Consider the following 12,571-nt stretch of genomic DNA (forward strand, 5'->3'; position numbering starts at 1 on the left):
ATGTGACCTGTGCATACAATGGAGTATTACTTAGTTATAAACAGGAATGAAGTACTGATAAAGGACTATGACTTGGCTGAACCTTGAAAACATTCTAAGGGAAAGAAGCCAGACACAAAAGACGATACGTTATATGATCCCATACACGTGAAATATCAAACACAGGCAAACCCATAGAGATAAAAGGTAGATTAGTGGATGTCAGAGGCAGAGGAGAGAAGGTGATGGGGAGTGAATGCAATGAGTAGGGGGTTTCTTTTGGGGGTGATGAGAATGTTCTGGAATTACCAGTAATGGTGCACAACTCTGTTCTAAAAAGCACTGAAGTGTATGCTTCAAAGGTGAATTTTATAGTATGTGAATTGCACACTAATAAAGCTGTTCTAAGGGATATCTGGGTGGCTTAGTCAGTTAAGCATCCAGGCTTCGGTTCTTGATTTTGGCTCAGGTCATGATCTCATGGTTTGTGGGTTCGAGCCCTGGTTGGGCTCCATAGCCTACTTGGAATTCTCTCTCCTTCTCTTTCTGCCCCTCCCCCCACTGTTGCACACACTCTTTCTCTCTCAAAAAATTAAATAAACATTCAAAAAACAAAAAACAACTTTCAAAAAAAATAACGCTGTTCTAAAAAAAGAATAAGTGTGGACGTTAATATATATTTTTTAATGTTTATTTATTTTTGAGACAGAGACAGAGCTTGAACGGGAGAGGGTCAGAGAGAGAGGGAGACACAGAATCCGAAGCAGGCTCCAGGCTCCAAGCTGTCAGCACAGAGCCCCACACGGGGCTGGAGCTCACAGACCGTGAGATCATGACCTGAGCCAAAGTCAGATGCTTAACCGACTGAGCCACCCAGGCACCCCAGGACGTTAATATTTTTAAGTCCACTTTATGACAGAGGTGAGTGAAAGAGAATAGCTATGAAACTCAGAAACATTATAAACAGGAATACCCGAGCCTTCCAAGAGAATTATCCTATTTCCTCCATTCTTTCAAATTCCCTTGTTTTACTCTTTGGTATTTTGCATATGCTTTATTTTTTTGAATTAGCTTCCTATTATTTTGTACGCAAGCACATATGTGTGTCCAGCTTTATTGAGACAGAATGTATAACATTGTGTGAGGTGTACAATGTAATGATTATAGATACATGTGTATACTGTGAAATGATTTCCACAATAAAGCCTCCTATCATGTCTTGACTAACTTATTCTCAGTTTTACTCCACCCACTCTCCTCCACTTACCTTCTTTTTCTCTTATGTAATCAATGTGAATATATAAGTAAGTATATATATGTATGTGTATACACACACACACACACACACACACGATTATGTCTGTTGATGTTTTTGTGCTCATGTGTCTAGATATATTTTTATGTACAGAGGTGTGGACAAGTTTGGTTCCGGATATCTGTGTATCTATGCTTGAATCTTCACATCAGTCATTTGGGAACATTGTAAGGCTAAAACTCCCAGAACTGTGTTTTTTACGAGTGGCAAACAATACTGGTATCCCAGGGCCTTATCATGCTCTCAAAAGGCTATTTTTTTTCTTGTAGCATTGGCAGAATTTGCAACACACTATAACATCAGAGAGTGGTAGTCTGACCGGTTGTTATGAACAGATAGGATTCCAACAGGCAAAGCTAAGTGCCTAATTCTGTGTTTTAATTTTTTTGTTTTTTAAGAAAAAGCAGTTCTTCTCAAACTCCATTAAAAATATAGTAAAGATTTACAGAAAGAAGTAAATCCATCTTGATACTCAAAAGAGGAGGGGGAGAAACCAGAGATTTTTGTGATTTCTGAAAACAGAAAGCAGATAGGACAGGTAAACCAGAACAGAAGTTCCACCTCAAAACCCACAAAGGTGACTGAGTGGAGGGACAAGACATTTTTCCAGGCAGAGCCTCAGAGGCTCCAAAGGCTGTGTGGGCAGATACAGGGGAAAGGGAGTGAGCTGTGAGTAACAAAGGACTCCTCCTTCCTAATGACCTTTACAGTCTGTTTCGGTCACCTACTACCAGAGCCCCACCTTGTCATCACCAAAACTGCTCCATAGTGAAATCACTCATATAGTCAAATTACACTTCTAGAAATGACACTGAACCTAGAGAATTATATATTTGAGTCTCTTATGTTTTGTCCCCTTCCTTGCTTTTTATATATATAAAATTATATAGACTTGTGTCGGGGCACCTGGGTGGCTTAGTTGGTAAAGCGTCCAACCCTTGATCTGGGCTCAGGTCTTGATCTCAGGGTTGTGAGTTCAAGCCTTGCATCGGGCTCCATGCTTGGTATAGAGCCTACTTAAAAAAAGAAAAGATTTGTGTCAAAAATTTATACTGAAAAGAAAGGAGAATTTTCCAACCTCAAAAATGTCCAACCACAGATTGATTACAACATATCTATACAATTAATGTTGCTATAATTTCTGTTTAATTATCTGGATGAGTATAGTTGGACCTATCCCAAACCATATAATATACATATATGTGACTATATACATATATGTATAAAGAGTTAAGTAGAGAAAGAGACAGACTGACAGAAGTAAAAGAATAGGAAAATATAAAGTTTTACGTTAGAAAGCCTTTTTTAAGCATAATGCCAAAGTGAAAATCATTAAGAAAAATATATAATTGATATGACATATTTTAAAAGTATGAAAAAAGTTAGCAAAATGCAAATGATTAATAGTAATAGTTGCAGTCAAAATGACAGATCAATATCCTAAATATGTAATAAGTTCCCACAAATCGATTTTTTAATAATTTTTTTAAATTTACTTTTTTTTAAAATTTACATCCAAGTTAGTTAGCATATAGTGCTATAATGATTTCAGGAGTAGATTCCAGTGATTCATCCCCTATGTATAACACCCAGTGCTCATCCCAACAAGTGTCTTCCCTAATGCCCCTTACCCATTTAACCCATCCCCCTACCCACAACCCCTCCAGCAACCTCCAGTTTGTTCTCTGTATTTGAGTCTCTTATGTTTTGTCCCCTTCCTTGTTTTTATATTATTTTTGCTTCATTTCCCTTATGTTCATCTGTTTTGTATCTTAAATTCCTCGTATGAGTGAAGTCATAGGACACCCACAAATCAATTTTTAAAACCATAAATACTCCCAATCAAAGAAAAAGTCCAAGAACATGAATGGGAAATTTATTGAAGAAAACATGTAAATAACCAAAGAAAAATAAATTAAAACAAAAATTAGATACCACTTAAATATTTTTATAGAAAAAAATATTTTTAAATGTTTATTAGGGAGAGAGAGAGTGAGAGCAGTAGCGGAGGAGAGGCAGAGAGATAGGGAGAGAATCCCAAGCACGCTCCTCATTGCCAGCACAGAGCTCCATGTAGGGCTCAATCTCAGGAACTGCAAGATCATGAACAGAGCCAAAATCAAGAGTTGGATGCTTAACCAACACCCACCCAGATGCCCCTAGACAAAAATTTTTTTAAAGGTAGCACCTAACCTGTCTGAAAGTACAGCTAAATGGACCCTTTCTTACACTGTTTGGGGAATATACATTTTACAACCTCTCTGGAATGCAATCGGATCAATCATTGATTGATTGAGTGATTGATTGATTATATATTTATTGCGAGAGAGAGTGCGCACATGTAAACACGCTTGAACGAATGGAGAGTGGGAGAGAGGGAGAAAGAGAATCTTAAGCAGGCTCCACACCCAGTGTGGAGCCCAACAGGGGGCTCAATCTCATGATAGTGAGATCATGACCTGAGCAGAAATCAAGGGTCTGATGCTTAACCTGCTGAGTCACCCAGGAACCCCAAATCCAAACATTTTAAAACACATATGCCCTTTAGTCAGAAATTCTAATTCTAGGAATTTACACTAAGAAAATAATGAAATGTGTTTAAAAATTGATGTATAAGAACATTCTCCATGGGATACCTGGGTGGCTTAGTCAGTTAAGTGTCTGACTCTTGATTTTGGCTCAGGTCATGATCTCACAGTTCCTGAGTTTGAGCTCCATATTGAACTGTATGCTGATAGCATGGAGTCTGCTTGGGATTCTCTCTCTCTGCCCCTCCCCTGCTCCTGCTCTCTCTCTCTCTCTCTCTCTCTCTCTCTCTCTCTGTCTCTCAAAATAAATAAACTTAAAAAAAAAAGAAGATTCTCCACATTATTTATAATATTGAAAAATTAAAAATCTGAATTTTCAACCTTTGAGATTCGGTTAAATATATAATAGCATATTCATATGGCAAGATATAATACATCCACCAAAATTATGTTATAGAATAATCCCTTAGGGAAATGCCTATACCATATTATAAATAAAATAATGGTTTTAGAAGACTGTAAATAAGTTGTGATCCTAATTACATGGAGGAAAACTAAAAGAAGATCAGAAGTGCCATAAGGGTAGGAATTTTGTCTGCTTAATGCCTGCTAGAACAATACCTGATAAGCAATAGTACCTCAAATAGTTCCTGAATGAATGATTCTACACCAAAATGCTTACTGTACTTATTACTGGACAAGGAGGTTTCGTGATTTTTATTTTCTGCAATGGACATGCATTCGTTATCCAAATAAAATAATGAATTTTTTAAAAGCAGAGAATAATTTAGGGCAATATATAAAGAAATGCAGATACTTTCCTAAAACTGGCACTTTGGTTACGTACTTTTGGCTCTTCTCAAGCATTATTTAATGCAATGGGTTTTTCCCCCCAAGGACAGAAGATCTAATTCCTCTAAACCTCCCCAATCAGAAACTCATTCATTCATTTTAAACTATTCTAATTTCAGGGGCGCCTGGGTGGCTCAGTTGATTGAGCATCTGACTTCGACCCAGGTCATGATCTCACACTTATGGGTTTGAGCCCTGTGTAGGGCTCTGTGCTGCCAGCTCAGAGCCTGGAGCCTTGCTTCAGATTCTGTGTCTCCCTCTCTCTCTGCCTCTCTCTCTCTCTCTCTCTCTCTCTCTCTCTCTTTCTCTCTCAAAATAAATAAACATAATAAAAAAATTTTTTTTAACTATTCTAGTTTCAGTGAGGTAGCAAAGGCAGAGGAAGAAACAACAACAAATAAATAAGCAAGGTAATACCAGCCTGATTATTATGATGCAAATAAAATGTGTTTATATATGAGAGAGTAACTCTAGTGGAGAGGGCAGGCTACACTAGAAAGGGCCATCAGGAAAGGCTTCTCAGAGGAAGCGGGAGCAGAGCTGCACCTGAAGAATGACAAGGAGGCAGCCTGGAACCAGTAGGGGACACGGATTTCCACTAATGGGAGTGGAAAACCGTGTGGTTGGACCACACATAGGATTAAATTAGTACCTAAGAAGTTGGAGAATACATGAGCAACTTATAAGCCATGGTGAGGAGTTTGGATCCTACTCTTGAGCACAAAGGGAAGCCACTGAACAGTTTTAAGGAGGGGAAACAACAAAGTCTGATTTATGTTCTTAAACATTCTCAGGACACTTCTGTTCAAGAGGGTAGCTTTAAATTGCATCATAGAATTTTCTGCCCCCAATATCTAATAAAATAAAAACTTTAAAAAATCAGAAGTATATATACTTACTAAATATCATATTGAGAGAGGCCACAACCTAATTCACCGTTCTTCAAGAGCTGATGGCCAAGGAAAGAAAGAGTAGGTTCCAGAAGAAAAGCAGAGAAACACAGCTGTCCTTGTAAGAAAACAAAGACCTGGAATTCTTATTATTTTCCTTAAATCCAGGCAATGTTGCTTTATCTTATAGAAATTTTAACCAGAAAGTAGTGGGAATGAGTGAGGAGAGAGGGGCTGATTCTCCCGATGGCAGTACAGGTTCAGAGCCAGATTCAGAGTTGAGAGATGAATCCAGCTCTTAAATCTTCTAACACAATTGGTCAGGCCCAAGAGGAGACAGGACTGAGAAGGAACAACCAGAGAACTAGGGGAAACATGACAAGAATATTGGAATAAAGTAGTATGGAAACCAGAAGAGGAGAATGGACTCGTCAGCTGTATCAATTGTGCTGAGTGACCAAATGAAATGAAGACAAAGAAGTGTCTACAGGATTTGGCAAAACAGAGGTTGTTTGTAACTTGACAAGCAGTTTCAGTGGAAGAATGGAGGGAAGATAGAATTTGACTAAAGATTTACAGTGTTTAACAGTTTAAAACAAACCAGTTGATTAGGAAAAAATATCATCATTCCAGATACTGAGAGCAAAGGGAATGTTTTGCCTTGGGACCTCTCAGACCCAACGTGGATGATTGTGTATGGCATCCTCAACAATATGTCTGCAGTAAACACAACAAGTTTCATAGACTTGCCCCTTAATACTGGATATCAGAAATATTATAGAGACTTTCATTGGGTGAAAAGTTGGGCTAACTGGTTATTTTATTGGAATATGGTTATTCCATGTAACAATTCCATATAATAACCATGCCTGGTTATTGAAGTGGCCTAAAGTCCCCTCCAATTATAAGAGTCCACATAATGGCACATCCCTTTCCTGGGAGAGGACTACATTGACTTAAGAAGTTGTTTTTTGGTAGCCATATTCTAAAATGTGAACTGAATTAAGCATTTATCATCTACAGGAGCCAAGAATATGAGAATGTCCTTAATGTTGAGCAAGAGGACAACTGAGTAACAGAGAGGACACATTAAAGGCCAAAAAGCCTGAATCTATACTTTTCAGTAAAATTAGCATAGAGAGTCAACACCTGCCAGAAAAAAAGCAGTTTTCAGAGGTACTGGTGAATTGGCGAACCTGGGCACTTCAGTCTGCAGGTTTGGCTCAGTTATTTCTAATACAGAAGCTGAGCTCTGATTAGTGACCTGCTCTACTCCACCAGGAGCTTAGGTGCTCTGGGAGACTTACTTGCGAGCCAGTTTTGCAGACAATGGCTTTTTATATATGCCATGAACGATATTCTACTCTCTATTCACCTCGTTAACTAGTTAGCAGGAAAAAATCACATTAAGATTTTGATATCATTTTCAAAGTTACACCAATTGTCTAAGTACACTCAAATAGTACAGTATAGTAGTTAAGAGTGTAGGTGGTGAGAACAGACTGATGGGAGTCTTCACTCCTAAATAGCTCTGGAACTATGGGGAAGTTAACCTCCTCAACCCCTGCTTCCCTCATCTATTAAATAGGGGGCCATAATAGTATATACTTCACAGGGTCACTGTCAAAGGTAAATTTTACAGTGCCTGGGACTTTTATAAGAATTGAAAATATGGCAGACAAATCATGGTTTGAGAATTCTTTTTTCCTGAAACTGGTGAGTGGAGGGTGCCTGGGTGGCTCAGTCGGTTAAGCCACCAACTCTTGATTTCGGCTCAGGTCATGATCTTACAGTTTGTGAGTTTGAGCCCCGCATCGGGCTCTGTGCTGATGGTGCAGAGCCTGCTTAGCAATCTCTCTCTTTCTCTCTTTCTCTCTCTCTCTCTGCCCCTTCAGAGTTCTCTCTCTCTCACTCTTTCAAAATAAATAAATAAACTTTAAAAAAAAAAAAGAAGAAGAAAGAAACTGGTGAGTAGGGAAAAAGCCATTAAGTAACTCACATTCCGAGCTCAGAACTTCCAGGATGGGCCAGTTGCTTTCCCATCCAGTTTACACTGCAGCTCCCTCCCTCCCCCATAACAAAGTGGATTGGAAGTGAGGGGTGCATTTAGGGACTGCACTGATTATGAAGAGAAACATTCCAATGCTCCCTTGTCCCAAAGATGAAAGAGAGAAGACCCATGAGGGTTGGAAAGTTTGAGGGAGTGGATAGCACCGACAGCCTGTAGCCCGGTGAGACATTGCATTAGTCACCAGGTTTGTTAACTTGCCTTGGCACAACCACAGAGAAGGAAAGCATAGGGTGATGGTACAGTGGGATGGCCAGGCAGAGAGGGGCACGCATACTCTTCTTTATTTCCAGATTCTGGACATGTATGAAGGATGGAGGAGTTGCAATTATTGTTGGAAAATTCATCTTTTTCCTAGCTGGTCTTTTGTTTCTTGTTATGGGCTTTTGGGTTCACATTGTATATTTTGAAAACGGATTCATGTTTATTTTCTCCCCACATAATCCTAGTAACAGAACCTAAAATGCCTAGGATATGAATGGAAACATATGTCCTTATTTGCTTCCTTGCTGCTTTATCACAAAGATTTCCAAAAGAGCATGTTTTTAATAATTTACGTGCCTTTCTTTCTATAATTGTAATAGAGATCCTTTGCAGACAGAGGAACTGTCGATATAAAAAGAAGAAAATAAAAGCCATCCATATCACATCATCCAGATATAACCCTGATGATATTTATTTTACATTCGTCATGTATATACATACCAATTCATATATATATATATACACATATATATGTTTACATATATATATATATATATATGTATATATGTGTATATATATCCTGTTTTTTTCACTTTTAGCACTCAGAAGAGTGCCTGGCACATCTTCTCACGTATTTACTGAGAACAAAAGTTCTCAGTAAATATTTGTTGAATAAATAAGTGAACATATTTCCACATCATTACAATTTTTTTCTATGGCATCATTTTTTTGCAATTTCATAGAATTCCATTGTGTGAGTTATCATGCTGTGTCTAAACAGGCCCTGGAGGGCTGAGGAGGATTAAGGCATGTGATGGACACACAGATGCCCTGTGCAGGCCCCCTCAACAAGGGGGAGTGTGCTGCATGGCTGCTGGGAGTACTGGCACCCCCAGCCTCCACTCTCCGCTCCCTTCAGGGATCGATCGCCTCAGCTACTGAAAGCTGCTTTCCCAGGGCAACCTACATCTAAGGACTGGTCACAGAGGGGCCCAATGCAGAACAACTGTGACAAGCCATCCTCTTCTGGAGCTTCCGGTCTAGGGAGAGGGGGTTGCCTGAGGCTGTCCCACCTGCATGGCAACTTGTCTTCTCTCTCTACCCAATTCTATTTCTTCCCTCTCCCTCCCAAGGTTGTTAATCTCAAGGGCATTCCCTAAGAAATATACTGCACACTAAACTTGTACCAGAGTCTGCTACCTGAAGAACCTAACCTGTTACAGAGGTGATCCGGACCCATGAGAACTCCTGAGTCTATTGCTTAAAGCACTCAATAAATTCTAATATTACTGCCATCACCCATCCCCAACTACAGGCTAAATAAATTACTGTACACACATACCATGATACGTTAGCAGACATTCAAAGAATTATTGCTGCTGTGTATGACACATGGTGGCTCCAGAGGAACAGAAGGGGAGGAAGGGAAGGGGAGGGGAGGGGAGGGGAGGGGAGGGAGGAATTGGATATCATCAGATAATTCCTTGAGCCCTCTCTCTCTATGCCTGAATTTCTCTAGTCTTGTTTGTTTCCAGATCTCTTGCCCCTTATTAGCCTTTGGACCACCTACAGTGTATCACTCTCCCCATAAATGTAGCATATTCAAGTTATAGAAACTGAAACTAGCCATGACCCTGGACAGATCTACATGTACCAGCATGACCATGAGCAGTCAGGAAAAATAGATGGGCCTTTAAAGGCACAAAAGCACAATTAAGGATCAAATAGTAAAACCAGACCAAATCAAAACAAAAACAAAAGCCCTGAGTAGTGTGTGTTCCAGGAAAGCCCAGACCCAGGAGAAATCCAGAGGAGAGCTGAGCTGAGCCCTGTCAAGGTGCTTCCATTTGTCAGAATCACACATTCCAAAAGTAGCAGAAATCTACTGCCTGAAAACTTCCTGTTACTTCCGGCCTCAGCGAGGCAAGCTCGGGCAGCATCAGGCCCAGCCCATGTGAGATGCTTCCTCCCAATCACAGACCACCCTTCCCTAGTGGAGGTTCACAGAATTGGTGCTGGGTAGAAAAGCACCTCAGGCTGGAGCAGCCTGCAGAGTGGGCCGGCTCAGCACAAGAAAGACAAGGAGGAGGAAGGAGGAGCAGTGGGCACTTTGGTGAGTAGACTGATCTCACTGTGCAGGGAAGCCAACTGCACCCTCAACGGTTGGGTTGCTTTCCTGGGAGGTGAGCTGGGGTCCGAAAGAGAGCAGAGGAGAAGATAATGTCCTCATGAATAGATCTGTCATTTTTTGTTATTTAGAATATTGTAGCGATTTTGTTCTCTTTTACTTTAAATGGTACAAATTGCTTTCTTAAACCATTTGATATTGTCCAGTTCTCAGAAAGGAGATTAAAATTCTTCTGGGAGTATTATTCACCCATCCTGATCTCAACCTCAAATTTTCCCAATAGAAAGACCAAGAAAAATCCAAGAATCCTGGGAAAACCTGTATCTCCTGATTAGAATTTCAGACAGACACCCAGTTTGTGGACCCCAATTTCCTTGTGAAGTCTGAGAAGCAAAAATAAAATTTAAGGAAACGGATCATGTTCTTTCTTAATAATGTAGTAGACAGAAAGTTCCCTGGTTGTCTCATCAGAAATCATTTGGTCCTGCCTACTCATAATGGGATTTGTGGGGCTATTTACTCATGTTTCTTCCCTGCAGTTTTGTTTAATAAATATGTCCATTGAAATAAGTCAACAAATTAGCTCTATCTACACAATGTTGCTTTTACATAATTTATTTTTACTCTTCACCAATTAGTTGATCTACAGGATCCATAGGTCCTAACTATATTTTTCATTCTAACAACATTTCTACACATAAAATGAATTAAGTTTCAAATAATGTTAATATTATTTTATATATTAATATATAAAATTATAGTTTATATAAGTGGGGTTTAAAACCCCACTTACAAGTAGCTTCAAAGACTTTTAATACATTTTGAATATCATTAATTTTAATGTCTTTTTATTTTTTTATTTTTTAAAAAATGTATATTTATTTCTGAGACAGAGACAGAGCATGAGTGGGGGAGGGGCAGAGAGAGAAGGAGACACAGAATCCGAAGCAGGCTCCAGGCTCTGAGCTGTCAGCACAGAGCCCGACATGGGGCTCGAACTCACAAACCGTGAGATCATCATGACCTGAGCCAAAGTCGGTTGCTCAACCGACTGAGCCACCCAGGCGCCCTTTAATGTCTTTTTAAAATTAAAGATAATGTTGATTGTTTCTTACCTGAATAGAGTTGCTTAAGCACAAGAAGAAAGAACTTAGATTATATATGTGTTTTATATATATTTTTATAGTTTTCAAACCTTGTAAAGAAATGGTTTTCCTTTTGATTAGCCCTTCTTGATGAGAAGAAAATTTTCTTGTTTTGCTTTCTGCTACAATAGGCTTAAAAACCAACTCACCCATTTTTTTGTTTTTAAACTACCTGGAAAGAATCATAGACTTGTAAATCCCTAGGGGAATTTATACACCATTTAGTCAAGAAAAACAAATGAAATCCCAGAACTTCTTTTTGACCTCTCCTGCCTACATCTCACCCAGAACAAACACTGATCAGCCCATGCAGGCTGCACACACCCCTGATGTTCCCTTACTGGGGCAAAGACCAAATTCATGAAGAGTTGCCCTAACCTCACCTCCCCCAAGGAGTCTCCATAGCATTCCTGCCTTGGGGCTGGGCATCCGGCTGGCATTACCCACACCTGAGGTCCTCACGTGGCTGAGAATGCCTGAGCCATTGTTTCTATCCTATTTTCCTGACTTCAGGTGGGTCAAGGGCTCTGAAGTCACCACGGCAAGCATCAGGAGTCTAGAGCAGTGCTGTCCAATAGAATCCTCTGTGATGATGGAAATGTTCTATACAATAGCCACTAACTACACGTGGCTATTGAACACTTAAAATGTGGCTAGTGCAACCAAATAATTGAACTTTTCATTTTTATTTAATTGAATGAATTTGAATGAAAATAGCTACATCCAACTACTAGTTGCCATAGTAGAGCAGGTTTAGAGCTTTAAAGCAAGAAAAACCAATCGATGCTGTGAGCCATGGGTGTCAGAGCCATAGGCACAAGCACCGCTTTTCATCATTGCCAGCGACTCATCCTACCCTAAATTTAAGCAGACTAGCAATTGTCCTGATCTAAAATCGCCACACCCACCTTTATTCTCCCCTGTAAGTCATAAAACTGTCTACTCTTGTTCTGGGTTTCAAGGTCAGGGCTAAGGTAACAGCACAGTGTGTTTCTTATTTCTTCCTCTCCTATTTCTCTGTTTGTTTGTTTTTTTTTTTCTTTTGTTAATCCAAATTTTCCTAGCATGAGCTAGAGTTTGAGGTGTGGTTTGTGTGTTTTCTGGTCCAACAAACTTGGGTGAGGAAAAGAGGTAATGAACTTGAAGAAATGATCTCATGCTTGGTGGGAGAGTCTTATTTCTTTTACTTTGAAAATGGTTTATTTAGTGAGCAATAGTTTTTAGACCTATTCAATGTGTCTGGAAACATCAACACTATGGATATGAGTAATTTTTATAAGAAAACAAACTGAATGAGGGCACAAGAAAAAAAAAAAGAAAACTCCAGCCTTTTAAAATGTTTGCACTTCTCCAGAGCAAAGGAGCTCCTGGGATGTTGAGCAATTTGCGTAAATCATCATGGTGCCAGGCCACTGGGCAGTTTTCCACAGGGTGGGGCTCACAGAGGCTATTCTTGAACGTG

General features: G+C 39.5%; 1 protein-coding gene across 2 annotated transcripts in view; it reads left to right on the plus strand.

Annotated features, from left to right (window-relative positions):
- Positions 1-9,700: 9,700 nt before the first annotated feature.
- The window catches only part of UPK1B (uroplakin 1B), a 30,116-nt gene continuing 27,245 nt past the window's right edge, over positions 9,701-12,571 (plus strand). The window contains exon 1 of one of the 2 annotated variants that reach the window (XM_078453042.2): positions 9,701-9,949. The gene's annotated coding sequence lies outside the window, so the exon portion shown is untranslated. The remainder of the gene's footprint in view (positions 9,950-12,571) is intronic. The other variant, XM_060639944.3, reaches the window with a different exon arrangement.

This window comes from Panthera onca, chromosome C2 (assembly GCF_046562875.1).
Source record: "Panthera onca isolate mPanOnc1 chromosome C2, mPanOnc1 haplotype 2, whole genome shotgun sequence".
Taxonomy (NCBI): domain Eukaryota; kingdom Metazoa; phylum Chordata; class Mammalia; order Carnivora; family Felidae; genus Panthera; species Panthera onca.